The following is a 25,161-nucleotide window of genomic DNA, read 5'->3' as shown; positions in this document are numbered from 1 at the left end:
TACCACGGTCAGTTCAGTTACGTCCATCATGTCCTAGAGAGACAGACAAAAACAGAAAGAGGAAAAACGTTCTTTTCTTTGTGATGCCAGGTCTTAGGATTGACCCTCTTACCAGCTTCCATATATACCCTACAGCAGTGGGGCCCATAGGCATGTTGTGTATTATATCCTCAGTACTTATTTTTTCTTAAGTGCAAATTTGTACCTTTTGACCACCTTCATCCAATTCCCCCTCCCCACCCCCTCTGGTAAGCATAAATTTCACCACTTTTTCTATGAGTCTGAGTCTTTTTTTTAAGATTCCACATAGAACTGAGACCTTAGCGTGTTTGTCTGAGGAAAATATTAATGGCGCCCTCCCTCTACTTTGCAACTACGCTAAGAGTTATTTTATGAAACCAGTACTGGAAATAGGGAGCTGGCATCCGCCTGCACCTCAGTTGGCCCGCTTTGTGCTTTGGCTATGTTGATGCGGATTTGACCTCCGGTAAGCCTGGGTCCCCCCAGAATGAGCTCCAAGACACTGGCTTTTTCAGCCGACATGCTCGTGCAGCGAAGGTGGGAGAGGGGAAATGAGGCAGACAGGAGAGGGACAGGGAGAGGCCTCCGCGAACGAACGCTCTCCTTTGAGTCGGCCTGGGTCAGCCTGAGGCCTGCCTTCGGTTGGGCTGCCCTCCGCACCCAAACATCCCCGTCACCAAGGTCCGTGGGAACCAGGGGAAAGCCTGCTCTGGGGAGAATTCCCTCCTCGCACACCGCTTGTGGGGGGTCCTGTTTGCTTCCTGTCCTATGACAGCAGTTTGTTTGAGTTCAGCCCCCAGTAAGTGGAGCTCACTCCCAGCACATACACCCCACGGAGCCAGGCAGCCCCCTTTCCACCTGGCTCCTGGATCAGGTCCTCAAGGAGAGCCTGGGCCTGTGTGTGTGTGTGTGTGTGTGTGTGTGTGTGTGTGTGTGTGTGTGTGTGTTGGGGGGGGTGGCCGGGCCCTCCTGGCACCGTGTGTGTGCGCGTGCGTGTTGGGGGACTGGCGGGGCCCTCCTGGCACTGTGTGTGTGTGTGCGCGTGCGTGTTGGGGGGCTGGCCGGGCCCTCCTGGCACCGTGTGTGTGCGCGTGCGTGTTGGGGGACTGGCGGGGCCCTCCTGGCACTGTGTGTGTGTGTGTGTGCGCGTGCGTGTTGGGGGGCTGGCCGGGCCCTCCTGGCACCGTGTGTGTGCGCGTGCGTGTTGGGGGCTGGCCGGGCCCTCCTGGCACCGTGTGTGTGCGCGTGCGTGTTGGGGGCTGGCCGGGCCCTCCTGGCACCGTGTGTGTGCGCGTGCGTGTTGGGGGGCTGGCCGGGCCCTCCTGGCACCGTGTGTGTGCGCGTGCGTGTTGGGGGGCTGGCCGGGCCCTCCTGGCACCGTGTGTGTGCGCGTGCGTGTTGGGGGCTGGCCGGGCCCTCCTGGCACCGTGTGTGTGCGCGTGCGTGTTGGGGGGCTGGCCGGGCCCTCCTGGCACCGTGTGTGTGCGCGTGCGTGTTGGGGGGCTGGCCGGGCCCTCCTGGCACCGTGTGTGTGCGCGTGCGTGTTGGGGGCTGGCCGGGCCCTCCTGGCACTGCCAGTTTAGCGTCTCTGTCTTTAGTGCCGCTGGTTAGCAGCAAAGCGGAGGGCCCGTTTTCCTCCTCGCGGTCAGGGTGCCGGTGCTGCCTTCCCCTGGGGCGCACCAGTCCTCCCGCTCCGCGGATCCTCTCTGATTTGTCTCCCGCAGGCGCCGAAGCTTCTCCCTTCTTTCCAGGCAATGTCCTTACCGGGTGTCCTGCCGGAGGGAAGCAGCCGGGTGGGGGCCGAGCCCAGCGCGTGGGGTGGTTTGAAGCCCCTGCTCGGGAGGATGGCCACCGCCTTCCTGGGAGGGACAGGAATGTCAGCTTCCCTGCCTTTAGTCACTTCAAGGGACACCAGCCAGCTCGGCCCAAGGGTTGGGGGTCTCCGTAGCCCTCTGGGCCGAGGCTCGAGCGGTGTGTTCAGGAGCCGATCCGAGTGTGCGGGCAGCAGAGGCAGGCTTGCTGTTCACGGAGGTATTTGTTCCCCGTGTGCATAGCCTTCTGGCCGCAACCCGCCCGCTCTGCCTTGGGGGCTCCTTTACCTGCCACAGGGGCCCGCAGGGAAAAGGTCGTCCTGGTGGCGCGGAGGAAAAATACCTTTCCCTTTAGCCTTCTAGGTTTGGCTGTGCCGGGGAGCAATATTTGCCCCCCTCCATGTGTCTCCTTGTCACGTGGATTGTTTTAGGTAGTTATTTTTAAGAAACAGAAGACTTATTTAGTTTTTCTTTTTTGCCTCCCTGCTAACTGCCTAAAAGAACTTCCATAGAGGACCTGTTCCAGGAAGGGAGCTATTACCATACATAAATATAATATTATATGAACTAGGTATGATAGACAAGGGAGAAATCTTGCAAGGTATGTTTCATTGTTTATGGATAGCTCAGCAAACATTTTGTTTACCAAACATTTACTCTTTCCATTCTTTCTGTGATTCACCTTCCTTCCCTTGAAAACCCCAGACCCCTACCCCCTTTCTATTTAGTTTCCCATGACTTATATACCTCATTTTGCCACTCTTTGGAATCACTCGTGTTTATGTGGCTTCCCTGTATGTACATAATTAAATTTCATTTTCTTCTGTTAATCTATCTGATGTCAATTTCATTCTTAGACCATCCAGAAGGATCTTCCAGGATAGAGAAAAAAACCTTCCTTCCTAACACAGTGTATAATATAAATGCAGTGTGTTATAGATTGCTACATTTTTTTAAAAATTAGGGACATCTGGGTGGCTCAGTCAGTTAAACATCTGCCTTTGGTTTGGGTCATGATCCCAGGGTCCTGGGATCGAGCCCCACATCGGGCTCCCTGCTCAGGGGGGAGCCTGCTTCTCCCTCTGCCCTCTGCCCGCAGCTCCCCGTGCTTGTGTGTTCTCTCTGACAAATAAATAAAATATAATAAAATAAAAAATAAAATAAAATAAATAAAAATTAAAATGAGGGGTACCTGGCTGGCTCAGTTGGTAGAGCATGGACTCCTGATCTCAGAGTTGTGAGTTCAAGCCCCACACTGGGCGCAGAGACTACTCAAAAAAATTAAGATGAAGGGGTGCCTGGGTGGCTCAGTCCCTTAAGCGTCCGACTCTTGGTGTCAGCTCAGGTCCCAGGGTCGTGAGTTTGGACCCAGTGTTGGGCTCCACACTGGGCGTGGAGACTACTTAAAAAGAAAAAAAAATTAAGATGAAAAAGAAAAATCAAAGTTTTTCTTTACTTATTTTAATAGTATTACACAAGATAAAAAAAATACAACCAATGCACCTTTATCTCTTAAAAAAAAACTAGAACACAACTGAAGCTTGTAATATTATAGACATAATGTATTTCAAGCACATATCACTGTGCTCAACGCTTAATATTTCATAAAAGGTAGATCACTGAGGGATACAGGAAAAGCAAAAAGCATTGTTTCTAGTCCCTTTTCTGTGTGCAACCCATAATGTTTAAGTTTTCAGTTAGGATTCCTTTAAAACTGAGTTTGAACCTTCAGCTTTGATGCATTCTGTATGATATATAACACGTAATACAAGCTTAAACATTGATGTTTATAGAACAGGAACAACCACAACCACAACCACAGGCACAACCAAAAACCATTTTTAAAATGTTTATTAAAAGGAGATTGTAGTGGGGCGCCTGGGTGGCTCAGTCGTTAAGCGTCTGCCTTCGGCTGAGGTCATGATCCCAGGGTCCTGGGATTGAGTCCCGCATTGGGCTCCCTGCTCCTTGGGAGCCTGCTTCTCCCTCTGCCTCTTTCTCTCTCTCTGTCTCTCATGAATAAATAAAAATGAAAAAAAAAATCTTTAAAAGAAATAAAAAATAAAAGGAGATTGTAGTGGTCAATTCAAATAAAGTGTTTCATGTCCAGCCTTAAATGGAACCATATAACAACTGTAAAAGCGTAACTCCTCCATCTGTATACATCAACATCACAGGTGACATCCGTATCTGTCAGTGAGAAAAGAAAATCGTGTATCATGATCTTTTATGCAATCTAACTTTTGATCTGATAATGACCTTAAAAACATCTGCGCTGTGTGATCTGCACTGACCTCATCATATAGGGCAGAGTTTATGGAAGGAAGCAGGTGGTATTCCTGCTTAGAGTAATAATTTATATTGTGTCCATCCTGACGGTAAGGCAATGATGTTTTACTGTTAAGGGAAAGGTGTACAAGCTTCATGTACTACAGTCTCTAGTGTTTATTAAGTGTTTCACAGACATGATTTAGTTGACTGTTAAGGTAACTGGCTCTGTAAAGGAAGAAAGAAGACAGGTGTTGCCATGGAGATGATATTACTAAGTCTAATTCTGAATCTACTGATGCTGAAGTCTATTTCTCTCTACTTTTCTTTTTTTTAGAAGATTTTATTTATTCAGTTATTAGAGAGAGAGAGAGACAGAGAGAGCATGAGCGGAGAGAGGGGCAGAGGGAGAAGGAGAATCAGACTCCTTGCCGAGCAGGGAGCCCAATGCGGGGCTCAATCCCAGGACCCTGAGATCATGACCTGAGCCGAAGGCAGACACTTAACCGACTGAGTCACCCAGACACCCCATCTCTCTACTTTTCTTATAGCAGCTCTGACTGATGTGGTCCAGTCAATATGTCATCTGCTCTTTTTTTTTTTAATAATTTTTTTGAGGTTCACATCCAAATTGTAGCATATTTTTATTTATTTATTTATTTATTTATTTATTTATTTATTTATTTATTGTAAGTTCTACAACCAATGTGGGGCTTGAACTCATGACTGCGAGATCAAGAGTTGCATGCGGGGGCGCCTGGGTGGCTCAGTCGTCAAGCATCTGCCTTCGGCTCAGGTCATGATCCCAGGGTCCTGGGATCGAGCCCCGCATCGGGCTCCCTGCTCCGCGGGAAGCCTGCTTCTCCCTCTCCCACTCCCCCTGCTTGTGTTCCCTCTCTCGCTGTGTCTCTCTCTGTCAAATAAATAAACAAAATTTAAAAAAAAAAAAAAAGAATCTGCCTTCAGCTCAGGTCATGATCCCAGGGTCCTGGGATCGAGCCCCGCATCGGGCTCCCTGCTCAGCGGGAAGCCTGTTTCTCCCTCTCCCACTCCCCCTGCTTGTGTTCCCTCTCTCGCTGTGTCTCTCTCTGTCAAATAAATAAAACCTTAAAAAAAAAAAAGACTTGCACGAGCTACAGACTGAGCCTGCCAGGTGCCGCAATATGTCATCTTCTCTTAAGGCCTGAAGGCCTGTTGAAGTGCTACTTGGACCATACCATTCATTTGGCTTCATTTACTATCTTTAATTCTTTGAAGTGATATCAGAATGATATAGCTCAAAAATCCCAAAATATAACACATTCAGTAAAAAGAATCGCTTAACTCCCCTGCCCCACACATGCCCACTTATCACCCAGTGTATTATTTATGCAAATATAATTACAAAAACATGTTTTTGTGTCTCCCCTTTGTTATACAAAGGTAGAAGTGTACACATGCTCTTCACCTTTATGCCACTTGTTTAGAAAAATGGTTTGTATAACAACAAGGAGTCTCTTTGTACGGATAGAAGAGTCCTGTATCCTAATTGAGGTGATGGTTCCATGCATTTACACATCTGATGAAATTTCATAGAGCTGGGGCGCCTGGGTGGCTCAGTCCGTTAAATGTCTGCTTTTGGCTCTGGTCATGATCCCAGGGTCCTGGGATCGAGCCCCATATCGGGCTCCCTGCTCGGCGGGGGGCCTGCTTCTCCCTCTCTCACTCTCCCTGCTTGTGTTCCCTCTCTCGCTGTGTCTCTCTCTGTCAAATAAATAAATAAAATCTTTAAAAAAAAAATTTCATAGAGCTATAGAGCACAAACAAAAACAAGGACCAACCAAACAAAACCCCTCAAACAATTAAAAACTACATGTGAAAACAGGTTAAATCTAAATATGTTCGGAATTTGAGTTAATACAGCAGATCTCAATCTGGAATGAGTTTTCACCTGGGTGACATTAGTGAATGTTTGGAGACATTTTTGCTTCTCATCACTGAGGGAGGGTATTAGAAACTACTCCTTGAAGAAAATTTTTCTGAGAAGTAAAGGAGAGATGTCGGGGAGTGCAAAGTCAAGAGGAATTTTGTTTAGTATTAAAGAAATTTAAATATATTCATATATAGAGGGAAAAGAGACCATGAAGGAGAGGTTGAAGTTATAATCGAATGGAAAGCAGCGGAGTGGGGAACTCCAGGGCTCCATCTCTCCTCCTGAAGCAACTGAGCTGGCAAAAGCTGTCAGAATCAATTTTTGGTGGAATCTAGCTAAAAAGTCACAACAACCAGATAAGGCTAGGTGTAAAAAGAATCTGCTGCTTTATGGTGTTGGGGCTCAAGGTGGGCCGCCCCAAGCTAATCCACAGTGCCATACCAATTATTTTGAATTCAAGTTAATAAAGGAACAGCCAGTGCAGGAACAACACTCTGATCCATCTCTGTCTCCAGAAAGTAGGGAATACATCTCCCATGTGAAAGGCACCCTCCCTGCACCAGGAGGCAGACAAACATCTTTGACATCAGAGACAGGGAATTCAGGGCCCAAGAAGCCTATGTAAACAAACCTTGTAACTTTTACTAACTTACTACCCCAGCCCAAATTTTGTTTACAATTCCTTACTAATTGAAGTTCCCAAACGTAAGTTTTCTTTGTCCTGTCAATTTCTCCAAGATTTATTGTTTCTTTGTGTAAAAAGTATAAATACTGCCTGCCTCGATCATTTCTTAGGTCCTGTATCTTTGAGGCCTCCATACATACGAATTAAATTTGCTTTTCTCCTGTTAATCTGTCTCCTGTCAGTTTAAACCTTAGACTACCCAGAAGACTTTGGAAGTATAGAGGCAAATTTTTCCTCCCCAACAGTGGTAAGAGAACACTTCGGTGTTTTGAACCGTCTGCCTACCATACCTCACACCCCAGGCCTGTAGTGGCCTTGGGGAAGGGAAGCCTGCACTCCTGGTACTAGAAGGAGCAATATGGACCTTATTCTCAAAGAACTGTGGTTCTTTTTTTTTAAAGATTTTATTTATTTATTTCAGACAGAGAGAGAAAGAGAGAGCACGAGCCAGGCAGGGGATGGGCAGAGAGAGAAGCAGGCTCCTGGCTGAGCAGGGAGCCCAATGTGGGGCTCGATCCCAGGACCCTGGGATCACGACCTGAGCCGAAGGCAGACGCTTAACCGACCGAACCACCCAGGCGCCCCAAGGATTGTGGCTCTGGGTCTTCTCTGCTCTGCCAGCTCCCTCAAGGACTGGCACAACGGTTTGCCTTTGTTTTGTCTGGCAAGGAGTGAACCCTGGGCTGAGGCCACTTCCTGGTACCTTTGGCCAAAGCATTTAAAGGCGCAAGTACTGGCCACAGCATCCTGGGGCAAGAGACAACAGCCAGGACAAGCGATAGACAACTGAGAAAGGTGGGCAACACACGACTGAGAAAAGAGGTATGTGGAAGAATAAAGGCTTTTTAAAAGGTCTTATGTATACAGAGGAATCAAGAAGGCCATGTGCTAGACACACGCTTAGAAACAGCTGAGGAGGGCGCCTAGGTGGCTCAGTCGGTTGAGCGTCTGCCTTCGGCTCGGGTCGTGATCCCAGGGTCCTGGGATCGAGCCCCGCATCAGGCTCCCTGCTCAGCGGGAGGCCTGCTTCTCCCTCTCCCTCTGCCCCTCCCTACTGTTTGTGCTCTCTCTCTGCTCTGTCTTGCTCTCTCAAATAAAGAAAATCTTAAAAAAAAAAAAAGAAACAGCTGAGGATACCACAAGCTTTCACGTCTGGGTGGCTCTCAGGCTCTGTGTGAGCAGGAAAAAGATAAGGCAGAGCTGTGAAAAGTCTGGCTAAGCATCGAAGGAGTGCGTAATATAGAGACAATCTCCCAGCACTGGGAGAGTATTAGGTCTTCTTCTTTTTCTTTTTCAATCTTACCTTTTGATGTATAGTTGACATAAAATATGATATTAGTTTCAGGTATACAACACAGTGATTCAACATTATATATACATTATGAAATGCTTACCACGACAAGTGTAGTTACCATCTGTCACCATACAAAATTAGTACAGTCTCATTGCCTGTATCCCCTATGCTGTACTTTTCATCGCCCTGAATTACTTGTTTTGTAACTGGAAGTTTGTACCTTTTAATCCCCTTCACCTATTCTGTCCATCCCATCCCATCTTCCTCCCTTCCTTCCTCCTGGCAACCACCAGTCTGTTCTGTTTCTACTTGTGTGTGTGTGTTGTTTGTTTTGTTTTTTTTAAGATTCCACATATAAGTGAAATCAGACAGTATTTGTCTTTCTATGTCTGACTTATTTAATTTAGCATAATATTCTCTAGGTCCATCCACGTTATTGCAAATGGCAAGATTTCATTCTTTTTATGGCTGAGTAATATTCCAGTGTGTGTGTGTGTGTGTGTGTGTGTGTGTGTGACATCTTCTTTATCCATTTATCTATTGACGGGCACTTGGGTAACTTCCATATCTTAGCTATTATAAATAATGCTACAGTAAACATGGGAGTGCAGGTATCATATATCTTACAATAAATATAGGGGTGGGGTGCCTGGGTGGCTCAGTCGGTTAAGCATCTGCCTTCGGCTCAGGTCATGGTCCCGGGGTTGTGGGATGGAGCCTTGCATCGGGCTCCCTGTTTAGTGGGGAGTCTACTTCTCCCTCTCCCTCTGACTGCTCGTGTGCTCGTGCGTGCTCTCTCTCTCTCTCAAATAAATAACATAAAATCTTTCAAAAATAAAATATAAAAAACAAAAACATAGGGATGCATACATCTTTCGAATTAGTGTTTTTGTTTTCTTCAGCTAAATATCCAGTAGTGGAATTACTGGATTGTACGGTAGTTCTATTTTTAATTTTTAGAGGAACCTCCACACTGTTTCCCATAGTGGCTGCATCAGTTTACATTCCCACCAACAATGTTCAAGGATTCCCTTTTTCTCCACATCTTATTTCTTGTCTTTTTGATACTAGCCATTCTGACTGATGTGAGGTGATATTGTGGTTTTGATTTGCATTTCCCTGATGATTACTAATGTTTCATGTGTCTATTGGCCATCTATATGTCCTCTTTGGAAAAGTGTCTAATTAGGTCCTCTGCTCATTTATTAATTTGATTGGTTTTTTAGTCTTGAGTTATATGAGTTATTTTTAAGTTTTGGATATTAACCCCTTATCAAATATATCATTTGCAAGTGTCTTTCTCCCATTCAGTAGGTTGCTTTTTTGTTTTGTTGATCTTTATTCGTTTTTGAATCCAGGAATTGATGGTAAGTATTTCAAAACACTAGCTGGCCACTAAGCTAATGGAACATAGACTTCAGTGGCTATACATGACAAAGAGTGCAGATGTTATGGAAACCAGTATGGAGGTTCCTCAAAAAATTAAAAATAGAAATACCATACAACCAGTAATTCCACTACTGGGTATCTACCCAATGAAAAGGAAACACTAGGGGCGCCTGGGTGGCTCAGTCTTTAAGCGTCTGCCTTCGGGCTCAGGTCATGATCCCAGGGTCCTGGGATTGAGCCCTGCATCGGGTTCCCTGCTCTGCGGGAAGCCTGCTTCTCCCTCTCCCACTCCCCCTGCTTGTGTCCCCTCTCTCGCTGTGTCTCTCTCTGTCAAATAAATAAATAAATAAATAAAATCTTTTAAAAAAAAGAAAATGAAAATGAAACACTAATTTGAAAAGATGTATGTATTCCTGTTTACTGCAGCATTATTTATAATATCCAAGATATAGAAGCAATTTCAGTGTCCATCGATAACTAACTGGGTAAGGAAGATGTGGTATACACATACACACACACACAGGAATATTACTCAACCATAAAAAAAGGAATGAAATCTTTCCATTTACAACAACATGGATGGACCTAAAGTGTATTACGTTAAGTGAAATACATCAGACAGAGAAAGACAAATGCCACGTGGTTTTACTTATATCTGGAATCAAAAAAAAAAGCAAACAAACCAGAAACAGACTCATAAATACAGAGAACAAATTGTTGGTGACCAGAAGGGAGAGGGGTGGGGGCATGGGCAAAATAGATGAATGGGGATTAAGAGCTACAAATTTCCAGTTATAAAATAAATGAGTCAGGGCACTTGGCTGGCTCAGTTGGTAGAGCATATGACTCCTGAACTCAAGGTCATGGGCTCAAGCCCTACATTGGGGATCGAGTTTACTTAAAAATAAATGAATAAAATAAAATGAGTCATGGAGATGAAAAGTACAGCATAGGGGATATAGTCAATCATATTGTAATAACTTTGTGTGGTAAACAGGTGATAATTACACTTATTGTGGTAAGCATTTCATAATGTATATAATTGTCAAATCACTATGTTGTATGCCTGAAACTCATATCATATTGTATGTCAACTATGCTGAAATTTTATTCTTTTATTTTATTTTTATTTATTTTTCATCTTTTTGTACTGAAGTTTTAAAAAAATGAATACAGATATTACAAAAATAGCTTAGAAAGTCACTTAATAGGCAAACCTGGATTATATGGTATTTCTATTCTGTTCAACCAAACAGGAACAACAAACCTCGGAGAGGGGAGAAAATGTGATTTCCAAAGTTGTCACATTCTAATATTCAGAATGTCTGGTTTTCAACAAAAAATACAAGGAAAAAGAATTCTAAAAATCATATGGAATTATAAGGGAATCTAGCCAAAACAATCTTTATTTTTTATTTTTTTTTAAAGATTTTATTTATTATTTATTTGACAGAGAGAGAGAACACAAGCAGGGGGAGCGGTAGGCAGAGAAAGAGGGGGAAGCAGGCTCCCCACTGAGCAAGGAGCCAGATGCGGGACTCGATCTCAAGATCCTGGGATCATGACCTGAGCCGAAGGCAGACACTTAACCGACTTAGCCACCCGGGCGTCCCTAAATAGTCAAAACAATCTTTAAAAAGAAGAAAATAAAAGTTGTAGAAGCCAGATTTCTAAATTTCAAAACTTACTACAAAGCTACAGTAATCAAAACCGTATTGTACTGGCATAAGGATAGACATACAGATCAATGGAATAGAAGTGAGAAACCAGGGGTGCCTGGGTGGCTCAGTCGTTAAGTGTCTGCCTTCGGCTCGGGTCATGATCCCAGGGTCCTGGGATCGAGCCCTACATCAGGCTTCCTGCTCAGCGGGAAGCCTGCTTCTCCCTCTCCTGCTCCCCCTGCTTGTGTTCCCTCTCTTGCTGTGTCTCTCTCTGTCAAATAAATAAATAAAATCTTAAAAAAAAAAAAAAAGAAGTGAGAAACCAGAAATCAACCCATACATCTATGGTCAATTGATTTTGGATAAGGGTGCCAAGCCCATTCAGTTGGGAAATAATTGTCTCTTCAGGAAATGATGGACAACTAGATATCTATATGCAAAAGAATCAAGTTGGAAACATACCTCACATCATATACAAAAATTAACTCAGAATGGAAAAAATACTTAAATATAAGAATTAAGATTATAAAACTCTTGTTTATATATAGTTACATAAACTCATACATATATATGTAGAGAGAAAGAGTTATAAAACTATAAAATTCCTTCTTTTCAGGAGAAAACAAGGGAAAACTCATGATCTTGGATTTGGCAATGGATTCCTCATTATGACACCAAAGCATAAGCAACAAAAGAAAAATTACATAAATCGGATTTCATCAAAATCAAAGACTTTTTGTGCATCAAAGGACACTATTAAGAAACTGAAAAGTTACACAATGAGATAAAATATTTACAAATCATGTATCTGGTAAGACCTTAGTTTCCAGAATACTTAAAGAACGCTTACAACTCAGCAATGAATAGATAAACCACCAAATTAAAAACAGGCAAACGATTAGATGTTTTTTCCCAAGAATATGTACAAATGGCCAACAAAGCATGAAAAGATACTCAGTATCATTAGTCATTAGGGAAATGCAAATCAAAACCACAACAAGATAATACCTCACACCCATTAGGATGGCTATAATTAAAAAATGGAGGGGCTGGCTCAATTGGAGGAGCGTGCGACTCTTGATCTTGGGGATGTGGGTTTGAGCCCCACGTTGGGATTAGAGATTACTTAAAAAAATGGAATATAATAAGTTTGGTGAGGATGTGAAGAGACTGGACCACTCACACATTACTAATGGGAATGTAAAATGATGCAGTTGCTATATTTGGCAGTTCTTCAAAAAATTAAACAGAGAATTACCCTATGACCCAGGAATTCCACTTCTATGTATATACCTGAAAGAATTAAAAATGGGTGTTCAGGGGCGCCTGGGTGGCTCAGTTGGTTAAGCGTCTGCTTTTGGCTCAGGTCATGATCCCAGGGTCCTGGGATTGAGCCCCACATCGGGCTCCCTGCTCAGCAGGGAGTCTGCTTCTCCCTCTCCCACTCCCCCTGCTTGTGTTCCCTCTCTCACTGTGTCTCTCTCTGTCAAATAAATAAATAAGATCTTTTTAAAAAATGGGTATTCAAACAAATAATTATACATAAATGTAGATAGAAGCACTATTCACAACAGCCCAAGTAGAAATAACCCAAATTTCCATCAACTGAGAAATGGATAAACAAAATGTGGCATATTCATATAAAGGAATATTATTCAACTCAAAAAAGGAATGAAGTATTAATGGTTGTTACAAAGTGGATGAACCTGGAAAACATGATGCTAAGTGAAAGAAGCCAGACACTAAAAGCCACATATTGTATGATTCCATAAATATTAAATATCCAGAAGAGGCAAATCCAACAGACAGAAAGCACATTAGTGGTTGCCAAGGGAGGGATGGGGAGTGACTGCTGAATGAATAAGGGGGTTTCATTTTGGGGTGATGAGTATGCTTTGAAAGTAGATGGTGGTGATGGTGGAGAACATTGTGAATGTATTTAATGCCACTGAAATGTATACTTTAAAATGGGTAATTTTATTTTATTTGAATTTTACCACAATTTTAAAAAAATGATATAAGGGAAAAAGAATCATTATGGAAAGACGGTGATAAAGGGCACAAGTGGAGTAAGATGTGGGACAACACATCAGTTTGAATGTCTTAAGCCTCTTTTATGTACGGTGTTCCCCCAATCCAATCCCACTCTCATTAAATCTACATTGTTGTTTGTTTGGGTACATATAGATGAAATTGGCAATTTTAGAATAAATATTGAGACGAAAAGCCTTAAGGTATAAAGGAGTTAAATCTAAAATTTGGTAATTAATCCTTTTATGATCTTCCTTCTTCCTAAAATTTGTTTCAAATTTTGAATTGTGGAAGGCTTGTTGATATTTTTTTCCCTGTGGAAAAATAAGATCTAATATGCAGATTTCAGGATCAGGTAGAGCCTAAAATCATAGGCTACATTTGGCCTTAAGCTTTTTATATTGAAATTAATGCAGATAATGCAAGTAAGACTTTAAATAAGCACTAAAAACATGACCCGCATCAAGTCACCATTCCCTCTGAGGTCTCCTGGTGGTTAAATCTATTAGGATAGTGATGAGACAATCAAAGCCAGAGGGCCCATGAATCCAGATATTACAATTAAGAACAGCCAGTTTCTCTGCAGAGAATATATAATTATCGAATCACTGTATTGTGCACCTGAAACTAATATAACATTGTATATCAACTATATTTTGAGAATAATAATTTTAAAAAATTAAATTTAATTTAAAATACCCAATTTAACTCTGGTATCTGACACTATTAAAATACACAAAGAAAAAGAATACATTAATTTCCATCAAGGAACATACCAGGAAGTGGTTTCAAAAACTGCTATTTAGGCTGCAGATCTAGACAGTAGCCTAGTGAGTCTGAAACCCTCCAATTTGAGAAGATGGCTAATCTTTGGCAGGAATGCACGGATTATGTAGTAACCTTCCCAAGGCAGGCTGCAGAGGTGGTTCTTGAAGCTCTACAAAATGAAAACGAATGTTACGGTTAAAAGTTTTCCATTGATTTGCTAACTGAAACTGACCAAAAAGTAGAAAAAAAGAAATGCTTATCTGTTTCTTATCAAATTCCCTATTTAATTTCATACCCACTGGATTATATTCAGGTTCTAAATAGTCCTTGATAGTGTTTGGCTTATCAAACTCAAAAAGGAAATTGTTCTGGTTTAATATACTTAAAAATATTAATTTACTGCTTAGCCTTGTCCCTTGGCACGTGAACAGATTATTAACTTTAATTATACATGTGAGCCTTGTATTTGATAACATAAAAAGTGAATCCATATTTTTTCAAGGTGGGGGGTTATTTTATTGTTGTGTATATTTAATATATTAAATATATATCATACAGAGATTTGGCTATTGTAATTACCGGTTTGTACTACTAGTCAAGTGTAGTAAAAACATTTCAAACTGTTAAAAAAAAAATTGCTATTTACAAGCAAACGTCCTGGAATCAGACGCGAAGATGGTGTCCGGACAGCTCCTGAGAACACACCTTGAGAGGGAGATGCAGGATGGGGTCGAGGGCCCACAGCTAAGGGCTGAGGCCACCCAGGTCTCTGCGGGGAGGAAGGAGGTGAGTCACAGCGGCGGCGACGCAGAAAGCCGGCAGCTTCGCGGGGCTGGGGGAGCTGCGAAGAAACGCTATGCTTCCCCCATCCCGAGGCGGCACCCCGGAACCACTGCTAGCACACGAGGGGGCCACCCGATCTCGGATCCGGGAGGTCGCCGACGCCTGGGCTCACAGACCCCGCTGCGGCGCCACAACCCAAACCGGGGGGACCGGGGGAGACATTTTGGGTGCACCGGCAAAACTCGTCCCCAGGGCTGGGGTCGTCCTGGCAACAAGAAGAGTGGTGTGTGCCAGTGTAAATAAGCCGATCGGGCAACAGGTACACAGCCTCGGTTCCGCAGGAGCCCCTCTCTCTCCCCGAGTCCCAGTGGACAAAAACCCACGTCCTCTCTCAGCCGCCGACTTGGAACGACTGCACGCAAGGACCGCGGGCCACCGGCACGGTCTCGCCGAAAGGTGCCGGGCAGCTGGGAGCCGGCGACCGAGCGATGCTGGGCCCTCGGCCTCTGGGGCGTGGGGGAAAGGGAGGACCGAGAGCCCAGCGCCGGCCTTGAAGGGGGGGGTCCCGTCTCGTGGTACCTTGGCGGACGCAGGACGCAGGACCCTCCGGCCGGAATGCCGTCGCCGCGTCTCCTCCGCCCAAAGGGCCGGCACCGGACACAACTTGCGGAGCACCAGCAGCTAGCTGCACGCCCGGCTGCCGCTTCTCCGGGAGCCCCGTGAGTAGCCCCTTAGATGTGTCCCCTCCAGTCCCCGGGTGGGCCTCAGCTCCTCCCCGCGGCTGCGGCTCAGCCCCGCCTGCAAGCACACCGTTCTCTCCCTGGAGGCTGACGCCACCCGGTCTTGCACGGCGGCGCGGTCCCGCTGGGGCACGGGGTGGGGGCAGGGGGGGAGTGCGGGGGAAGATGGGGTGCTGCAGGGCACGGTGGGTCTTTGGAAGCCGGCCGTGGGCACTTGGGGAACTTCAGAGAGGGCCGTGGCCTCCTGATGGTGGCTCAGGGACGCGGCTGCATGAAAGCAGCAGGCCTCCTTGCCTTTCTGGAGGAACGGCGCCGTCCATCACTTGCACTGACCCCGTACCACGCGCAAAACAAATACGCCGAGCGTGAATTGATACCTTTATTGAAAGGACAACAAGTGCCCCAAAATAAGGGTCCGTGAATTTGCACTTCTCTTGCATACATTGAGTGAACTGCTCTTGGCGGCGAGCTACACAGAATGGAGCCGGGCTCAAAAGCACCGTGGGAAAAAACCGTCCCGGAGGCCATTCTGTGGGAGTAAACGGCTTAGAAGAAAAACATGGGCGGTGGGAACCCGGGCGCGACCACAGCAGGGCAGCCGCAGGGAGCGAAGGGTGGAGGAAAGCAGGGCGGAGGAGGCAAGAAGACAGCAGGAAAGAGCGGCATGGGCATCTGAGGTGGTCCCAGCAGCAGCGGCTCGGGGAGAACGCGTAGGCGATTCGGCTCCTGAATGAAGGCATGGCAGGGTCCACCCAAGTTAACGATGACGGGGGGGACCATGGCCACGGGGGGGACCATGGCCACGGGGGGGGCCATGGCCACGGGGGGAGGCATGGCCCCGGGGGGGGGCATGGCCCGGGGGGGGGGCATGGCCCCGGGGGGGACCATGGCCATGGGGGGCATGTTTCTGAACCTCAGTGCCCTCTGATGTCTCCTCCACGTGGCCCTCCTATTCTTAAACCAAACCTTCAATCAGAGAGAAAAAGGGATCGTTTTAGTATGTTGAGCACTGGATGTCATACATGAAAAAACAAGCAGGCTACTTACTCTCTATGCCTTTAAGGTTTGAAATTGCATCAGGGGAGCTATTTCCTTCTTGCTAAAATCGCTTAGGGAAGCCAGGGCCACGGGCCCCCCTGCAGCTCACCCCGAGAGGGCACCCACGCTGTGCCAGGCTGTGCCAGGCTCTGGCTCGGCTCTCTGCTTTGACTCTGTCCTTCCACCTTGCCTATTACTTTTCCCCGTTCTCAGCAGCAGGTGTAGCTGAGGAACGGGGCTCTGTCCCTGCCGTGACTGTTACACCTGGGATGTCTGTGTCCTCACAGCTGACCAGCAGCTGTCCAGCTGCCACTGGCCCCTAGTCACTAGGCAGGTGTCACCCTGCTTATGGGGGAAGCTCAGCATCTTCCAAGAGTCCTGCCGAGGGGAACAAACCCCATTTTGAAAAGCCCATCTTGAACAAAGAGTAAGTACGTCATCCATAGGAACGTGCCGGATCTTTCAACAACAGCAGCATTCCTATCAGGATGACTGAAGGGTCGCTCATCTTCTGAAACCGCTTCAGAGTGAAAAAGATGCTATTGTGAGCGAGGCTTGGGCATGGAGGGCCCAGGAACCTGTGGCTGGTCCTGCTGGGACAGGAGGAAGCTGAAGCGCTGGACACTACCTGAATATTACAGACGCTGGGGACAATGCATGTTTACACGAACTAGGACCAGATTTACTAAGTTCGTAAAATCCTTGTCCAGCCAACAGATCGGGAGCAAAGAGGCTCACCGCCGTCACCGTGGTGGTGGATTCAGCAGGCTCCAGCCTGCACCACCCTCCAGGCTTTCCTGGGCTCAGCCCCCGGTCAGCTCCCTCCGCTCTGGCTACGGTTCCAGCACCCTGGACAGGACCCCTGCTGCCCAGCGGGGCAGGGCCCCCGAGGCCCCTCTACTCAACCAGGAGAGCCCCATCCCATCCCTTATCCTCTTTTCTGTTGTTCACTGAACTACACTTGACATACAATACTGTATTCGCCTCAGGTGTACAACATAGTGATTCGACGCTTCTCTGCAAAATGCTCGCCACGGTAAGTGTAGTCACCATACAAAACGATTACAATATTATCGACTATATTCCTTACGCTGTCCTTTTCATCCCCGCACCGGATTTATTTTTCAACTGAAGTTGGTACCTCCTAATCCCCTTCACTTATTTTTCCCATGCCCCCACCCCCTCCCCTCTGGCAACCTCCATTTTGTCCTCTGTAAATGAGTCTGTATTGGCTCTGTTTGTCCATTAGTTTGTTTTTAAGAGTCCGCATAGAAGGGACGCCTGGGTGGCTCAGATGGTTAAGCATCTGCCTTCAGCTCAGGTCATGATCCCAGGGTCCTGGGATCGAGCCCCGCATCGGGCTCTGTGCTCAGCGGGGAGCCTGCTTCTCCCTCTGCCTGCCTCTCTGCCTACTTGTGATCTCTCTCTCTCTCTCTCTCTCTGTCAAATAAATAAATAAAATCTTAAAAAAAAAGAGAGACAGTCCACATATAAGTGCAATCATACAGTATTCTTAAGGCAAGAAGGTGAAACTGACATGGTAGGAAGACAGTCAACCACCATGTGGGTGAGGAGTCACAAAATGGCTCCTCCCTAGTATCTGCCAACTATGAACCCTACAGATAAAACCTGTGCTTTGGGCTCCACTGTCCTCTCCGCATCCTAGGTAGTGGAATTTCTTTGTATTTAGTACCTGTAGACATTCCCGGTTTGCAAATGTCACTTGACACAAAGGGGGCCTCTACTCTCTCTGTTGCTTCATTTTCCCTCTGCCATCCTAGTATTTGGTCTTTCTGCTGCATGAATATGCTGTCTAAAAACACCAGTGCCGTGGACCTCATGTTGGGGGGATCCAAGTTTACCGGAGGCCAAATCTACATAAATGCCAGGTAGCCTAGCTGAGGTATACTCTGATAGTCCTTCCGTATTTCTAATACCGGATTCACAAAACAGCTCTTACTGCACTTGGGGGCACATCCATTAAACTCTTCTTCACACAAACACTTTATGATCTCAGTTATATGGGGAATCTGAAAAAACCCAACAAACTCATGGAAAAAGAGATCAGATTTGTGACCACTTTTAGAGAGGTTGGCTGGAGGAACTGCCTGAAGGTGGTCAAAAGGTAAAAACTTCCAGTTTTAAGATAAGTAAGTACCAGGACTCTAATGTAGCCTAAGGACTATACTTAACACTACCTTATGGTATCTATGCCAGTTAAGAGATTCAATTTTAAGACTTCTAATCACAAAGAACAAACTGTTTATTTTTCTTTTTGTCTTTTTCCTTTCTTCTCTGTCTCTCTAGGACATGATGGATGGTAACTAAACTTACTGTGGTAAACATTTCACAACAGATGTAAGTCAGATCATTATGCTGTACACCTTAAATTGATCCAGGACTCTATGTAACTTATGTCTTAATAAAACTGGGAAAAACTTCTTTGAAAATTGAAAGTGCTGGGGCGCCTGGGTGGCTCAGTGGCTTAAGCGTCTGCCTTCAGCTCAGGTCACGATCCCAGGGTACTGGGATCGAGCCCCGCATCGGGCTTCCCGCTCAGCGGGAGGCCTGCTTCTCCCTCTCCCTGGGCCTACTGCTCTCCCTGCTTGTGCTCTCTCTCTCTCTCTATCAAATAAATAAATAAAGTCTTAAAAAAAAGAAAAGAAAATTCAAAGTGCTGTAGAGTTTGGAAACAAATGAGAACGTTATGTGTTTTTCCTCGTTCGTGTCTTGTGGCTCCTTCTCCCTTCAGAGCCCGACTGAGAGAGCATAATGCAAGCCCGAGGAGGGGAACATCAACTCACCCAAACTTAAGGGTATCTGTTCCTCTGAGCTTGCCTGGCCTGCTCCACGAAGCAGAGAGGCCTGGGCCTCCCCAGGTCTGGGCACCCCTGGCTGCGAGCCCAGCCCCTGGTCTCGGGGGCCTGCTTTGTAGGCTGCCTCTCTGGCCTCCCCACCTCTCTTCTGCAGCCCCTTTCTTTCACAAATTACCCTCCGTGCATGCAGCGAAGCTAATAAACCCACCCTGAGTTTTCCTTTTCTCTCTTTCCCTCTTATTTCTCTTCCCCGCCCCCGCCAAATTATCCTTTCATTCCACTTAGGCTGTCTGTGGTCTCAATCACCCCTTGAGCCATTGACCCACCAATTAGCCATCACTGACTGGGCCAATGAAAAAGTCTTTCCTTGGACGCCTGGGTGGCTCAGATGGTTAAGCGCCTGCCTTTGGCTCAGGTCATGATCCCAGGCTCCTGGGATCGAGTCCCGCATCGGGCTCCCTGCTCAGCGGGGAGCCTGCTTCTCCCTCTCCCTCTCTCTCTCTGTCTCTTATGAATAAATAAATAAAATCCTTAAAAAAAAAAGAAAAGAAAAAGTCTTTCCAATTAGCACACGTCAGAATCCAGCCTGAACTAAGCGCCAGTGCCCACTAGTGACAAATTCCACACAATCTCTTCATCAAAGGACCACAAGAGGAAGATCAAAATCTCAGGTGTCAGACAGTCCTCACAGGAATATTCACTAATGCGTTTGGTTGGTTCAGAGATTGGAATGTGAGTCATATCCCCAAGGCATCTTTCTGGCCTTAGGCTTCCACCTGTGCTGGGATGGCGGCCACCCGGTTGGATCGGCCTCCACCTTTGTTAGCTTGGTGGAACCTTGTTTGAAATTGTTGTTTTCGTTTCTTTTCTCCTGTAGACAGATTTCAAAGGTGGCACCTCCCCCCCGCCCATCTCCACCGTAATGCACGGTCTACTGTTCAACAAGGTTTTCAGGCTGACTATCAAGGAGTTCCAGAAAATGAAGATGTAGGCCTGCCACTCTCCACACCTGTTTACCAAATACTTAAAAGCAACAGGTCTAAAAGTAAATTAATGAAATTTAAAATCTTTTAAATAAAATAAAATATTTTTTTAAATTAAAAAGTAAAATTGCCTTCGCCTGAATCCTAGAGCAAGAAATCATATATATTAGGGCGCCTGAGTGGCTCAGTTGGTTAAGCGTCTGCCTTGACTCCGGTCAAGATCCTAGAGTCCCAGGATCCAGCCCCATGTCAGGCTCCCTGCTCAGTGGGGAGTCTGCTTCTCCCTCTGCCGCTCCCCGATTGTGTTTGCTCTCTCGCGCGCTCACTCTCTCTCTCAAATAAATAAAATCTTAAAAAAAGAAAGAAATCATATACATTAAAAAAAAAAAAACCCAACCCAACAAGAGGCCTAGGCACTTGCACTAAAAGCAGTAAGGGTAAAAATAAACTTTTGAACTTTTAAAATAAATTAAAAGTAATTTTATAATGACAAAGTAAAATTGTTTTCGTCTGAATCCTAGAGTGAAAAAAATCCTATGTTAAGAGGAAATACCAAGAGCAGGAGGCCCAGGCTGTTGTACTTGAAGCTCTACCCTCCCTGTAAGTCTCAGCTTCACTGGACATAAGGTAGTTGCTTATCTGCTGTGTCATGTGTGTGAAATCTTCCCTCAAGCCTATGCCAAAATATTTGTAAATTCACTCCTTAGGCAAAGAGCTTATGCTCGTCTTCAGTAAATCAGTGTAATTCAACTCCTTGGCGAGTTGAACGATTTGAACGATTTCCACTTCAGACTCCATCCAAACGTGACCCGACAGTGAAGTGTTGCCTGTGTGATAACCCTTTAGGAGTTGAGCTGTCTGTTGAGTATGTGTGCTTGTGGGTGTTCATTTCTTTATGTTTATATAAAATATTTATGTTTCTGTATATATTGTTATAAGATGGGTTATATATAAATGTATCATATATCATATATACTTGTGTATATACAAGTCACATATGAGTGATTATACATGAATACATAGGAATTACATAATTATACCCTTATAGTATAATAATTAAATAATGCATGATGATTCTATTGTAGAGAAACATTACTACTATATAATGATATTGCTATCTCACTAGCTCTATTGGCTATAGTATATGGTAATTATATATTACATAGGACTATATTGGCTATAGTATATGGCAATTCTATATTGCATAGGACTATACTAATCTATTGGCTATAGTATATGGTAATTATATGTTACATAGGACTATATTAATAGCATCGTAGATAATAATTGATTAATTCTATGTGCATTATAGAAATATATTTTCTATTAGCAATAACAATTACGTCACATTGATATATATGGTATTTATCTGTTATAGAATATACTTAAAAAAGAATATACTTCTGATATACTGCATATTTATTACATATACATTTAACCTATCAACTATATATTCCGTATTAGATGAATATATAAGCATATATTCTATGAATTAAATGTATTTTATATATTATATAATTTATATTCATATTTACTACATTCCATGTACTTCTGGATCACATATTGATATTATATAATACACATATATGTTAGTATATATTACATATAAAAATAGTACGTATACTGTATATGTGATCCATAATTATGATGTTATATGTACATACATGTATCTGTTAGTATATAGGTATATATTACATATAAAAATAGTACGTATACTATATATGTGATCCATAATTATGATGTTATATGTACATACACGTATCTGTTAGTGTATAGGTATATATTACGTATAAAAATAATACGTATACTATATATGTGATCTATAGTTACGATTATATTTCTATTTATGCTCTATTTAAAAATCTATATAAATATGTGTATTCTATGTCTAATTCCGTGACATCTAAAAGTATATATATAGGTACAGTTTATACAGACATGTATGGATATTTTATAGAAGGGATACTATACGATACTAATTTTTTCATTCCTTTAGGAAATCATGTTCCCTCTGGAAATGGGCAATTTCCCAAACCTGGGCTTTATTTATCCCATTGTCCCCCCACCAAGACCCAAAAGTTCAACCCTTATTTCCCAAAGCTAGCAAAGGCCACAAAAACCCAGGACGGTGAGCAGGTCTAGGACAAAGGTGTCCAAGTCCTGAAGCCGGTTTTAGACCGGCTCCCAGCCAAATGGTTTTTTTCAGGTTTACTGACCTGCACTCTGGCTTCAGGCACACCCATGAATCTTGCAAGCTCCTGGCTGAGGCGAGAAAAATCAGTATTTGGAGTTGGGGGTGAATTAAAATAGAGGATTTTTCCTTCCTCTTTTTAACACTTTTTTCAGGGAGATGTCAGTGACATTTTAGGAACCAATCTCTACACTTAGGAAAAGTCACACCATTTCAGGATTTACAGTGAGATGCAGTGGACCAAGAACTGAAGGAAAGCCAAGTCTCTGGGGTAAAGGAGGCACAGTCCCCGAGAACACACGACAGTCTAATTCAGTTTCTTTTAGTGTTACCAACTTCAAAATGAAGAAATATCTCTGAGGATCTATCTCTGCCGACTTTCGATCATTGCTCTTAACCCATTTTATGGATTAAATTAGAGCCCTCCAATAAGGTGCTGTCCATCCATCTCTCTCACTCTCTCTGACTCTCCCCCCATCTCTCTCTCTCTCTCTCTCTCTCTCTCTCCCTCTCTGTCAGTGATGACCAAGTTAGAGTACATTCCCATAGGTGCTAAGGGATGGCACAAACTGCTGTTCATTCTTTGGTTGTGCTTGTTTTAAAGTTTTGGTATCACTGACTTCCTCCTCCCCTCCCCCCGCCCACAGCCGCAGACGCCTCGCCGCCCCCAACACTGTCCTGTACCATGTAGCTTGAGCTCTCCTTCGCAGGGCAGCTTTCCCTCAAGCAAGATTTAATTGTACTTTGTTTTCAGATTTTATTTTTAAATAATCTCTACAACCGGCGTGGGGCTCGAACTTAAGACCCCAAAATCAAGAGTCACAGGCTCTACCGACTGAGTCAGCCAGGCGCCCCTTTTCTTTTCTTCTTCTTTTTTTTAACTTTGAGTTTTTTCAAGACCTCTAGCAAAATCGAAGGGAATGCAGAATATTCACTAATCCAGATAGTTTTCAAGTGCAGTACTTAAAAATGTAAAAATGGGTGCAGGGGCCCCACGGTGGGTGTAGAGATTACTGAAAATGAATCATTTTTAAAAACTGAGTGCAGAAATAATTCACGACGAGCAGACTTATCACGATTTTAAACAAAGGTAGGATCCTAAGCCGCTTGCTCCCGCGTCTCAGACTTGTCGCCCTCGTCCCCGCCCACCCTGCTGCCAGTAGGACTTTTTTCTGTGAAGGGCGGCGGACTCTTTCCCGGCTCGCCGCGATCCAACCCGCCCGAGCGAGCGTCCGCCTTCGCCGCCCCACCCGCAGAGCGAGCGCTCAGCTCCCGCCCAAGCGCCAGTGCTCGGCGGGCCCGGCAGCCTCGAGGCCGCGCGGTGTTCGGTCAGCCGCGAGGACAGAGACGCTGCGAACCCGCCCAGCCCGCCGCCCGCCGCCCGCCGCCCGCCGCCCGCCGCCCGCGAAGCCGGGAGCCCGCGCCCAGCGCCGCAGCCCGCCCAGCCCGCGAAGCCGGGAGCCCGCGCCCAGCGCCGCAGCCCGCCGCCTGCCGCCCGCGAAGCCGGGAGCCCGCGCCCAGGGCCGCAGCCCGCCCAGCCCGCCGCCTGCCGCCCGCGAAGCCGGGAGCCCGCGCCCAGGGCCGCAGCCCGCCCAGCCCGCCGCCTGCCGCCCGCGAAGCCGGGAGCCCGCGCCCAGGGCCGCAGCCCGCCCAGAGCGCCGCCCGCGAAGCCGGGAGCCCGCGCCCAGGGCCGCAGCCCGCCCAGAGCGCCGCCCGCGAAGCCGGGAGCCCGCGCCCAGGGCCGCAGCCCGCCCAGAGCGCCGCCCGCGAAGGCGGGAGCCCGCGCCCAGCGCCACAGCCCGCCCAACCCGCCGCCCGCCGCCCGCGAAGGCGGGAGCCCGCGCCCAGCGCCGCAGCCCGCTTACCGCATGATCGCGCTGGGATACTGGGTGCGCTGGAACAAGCTCTCCAGCTCGCGCACCTGCAGCCGGCTGAACGTGAAGCGCCGGGCCTGGGGCGGCGGCCGCTCCTGCTGAGGCTGGCCCCGCGGCCCCTCCGGCCCAGGCTGCCCTGGCCCAGGCTGTGGAAATTCTGCGGCGACGGCGCCGTCCGCCTCCTCGCCGACGCCATCGCCGTTGCCGACGCCATCACCGTCGCTGACGGCTTCGCTGTCCGCTTCCTCCTCGACTTCAGCGGCTGCAGGGTCCTGCTCGGTTGCGACCTCGGCCCCCGCTTCCGCCGCCGCTCCGTCTCCGCTGTCTCCCGTGTCTCCCGTGTCTCCCGTGTCCGCGGTAAGCGACATCGCCGCAGGCTGGGTTTCTGCAACGGAGGAGATCCAGACAGAAAGATGAGGGCATCAGAGCCCAGGCTGTGGGAAGGAGGGCGCGAGGGGCAGCATCTGCGGGGTGTCGGGACCGCCCCCCTCGCCCAGGGAACGTTGGTTTCTGGGGCTTGCTGCAGGCGCCGGTCCCAACGGTCACCGACCCTGCGGCCCTTCCCGGTCGTCGTCGACTTCCACGCTGAGGAAGCCGGTGTCATCGTCGTGGCCTGGGCTGGGAGGCTTCATATCCCTGGTGCTGTCTTCTGTAGATGCCCCGTCGGATCCTTCTGGATCCATGGGTGACGCCGCAGAGAGGGGTGGCCTGCCGACGGGCTCCCGCGAAGCGGTCCTGGCGTTGTCACGTTCCCGAGTGTCTGGGTAGACGCCCCCTTTATATATACCACCCGCTGGTGGGGGTTGGGCTCGCGGAGGTGCGCATGCGGCCTGGGCTTGGCCACCAACCAGGCGGGTGCACTTGCAAGGGGAGCTCAGGTAGGGCGCTCTTGCCCG

The 25,161-nt window shown here is 46.6% G+C and overlaps 2 long non-coding RNA genes across 4 annotated transcripts; one reads left to right on the top strand and one right to left on the bottom strand.

Moving 5' to 3' along the window:
- Positions 1-3,038: 3,038 nt before the first annotated feature.
- On the bottom strand, positions 3,039-14,938 carry LOC144380424 (uncharacterized). 2 transcript variants are annotated; one of them, XR_013444567.1, is made up of 3 exons: positions 14,487-14,938; positions 13,849-14,009; positions 3,039-3,234 (listed from the first exon to the last, which is right to left on the bottom strand). It is a non-coding gene; the product is annotated as an uncharacterized LOC144380424 (long non-coding RNA). The 2 variants fall into 2 exon arrangements; XR_013444566.1 differs by lacking the exon at positions 3,039-3,234 and adding an exon at positions 3,668-4,022.
- Positions 14,929-23,912, top strand: LOC118523089 (uncharacterized). Of its 2 annotated transcripts, XR_013444568.1 has the most exons (4): positions 14,929-15,342; positions 16,618-17,437; positions 18,709-18,759; positions 20,722-23,912. It is a non-coding gene; the product is annotated as an uncharacterized LOC118523089 (long non-coding RNA). The 2 variants fall into 2 exon arrangements; XR_004910928.2 differs by lacking the exon at positions 20,722-23,912 and having other exon boundaries at positions 14,939-15,342; positions 18,709-19,481.
- Positions 23,913-25,161: the final 1,249 nt, after the last annotated feature.

The sequence above is a fragment of the Halichoerus grypus genome, chromosome X (assembly GCF_964656455.1).
Source record: "Halichoerus grypus chromosome X, mHalGry1.hap1.1, whole genome shotgun sequence".
Taxonomy (NCBI): domain Eukaryota; kingdom Metazoa; phylum Chordata; class Mammalia; order Carnivora; family Phocidae; genus Halichoerus; species Halichoerus grypus.
The sequence above is the reverse complement of the archived record's forward strand: the minus strand, read 5'-3'. Positions and strand labels throughout refer to the sequence as shown.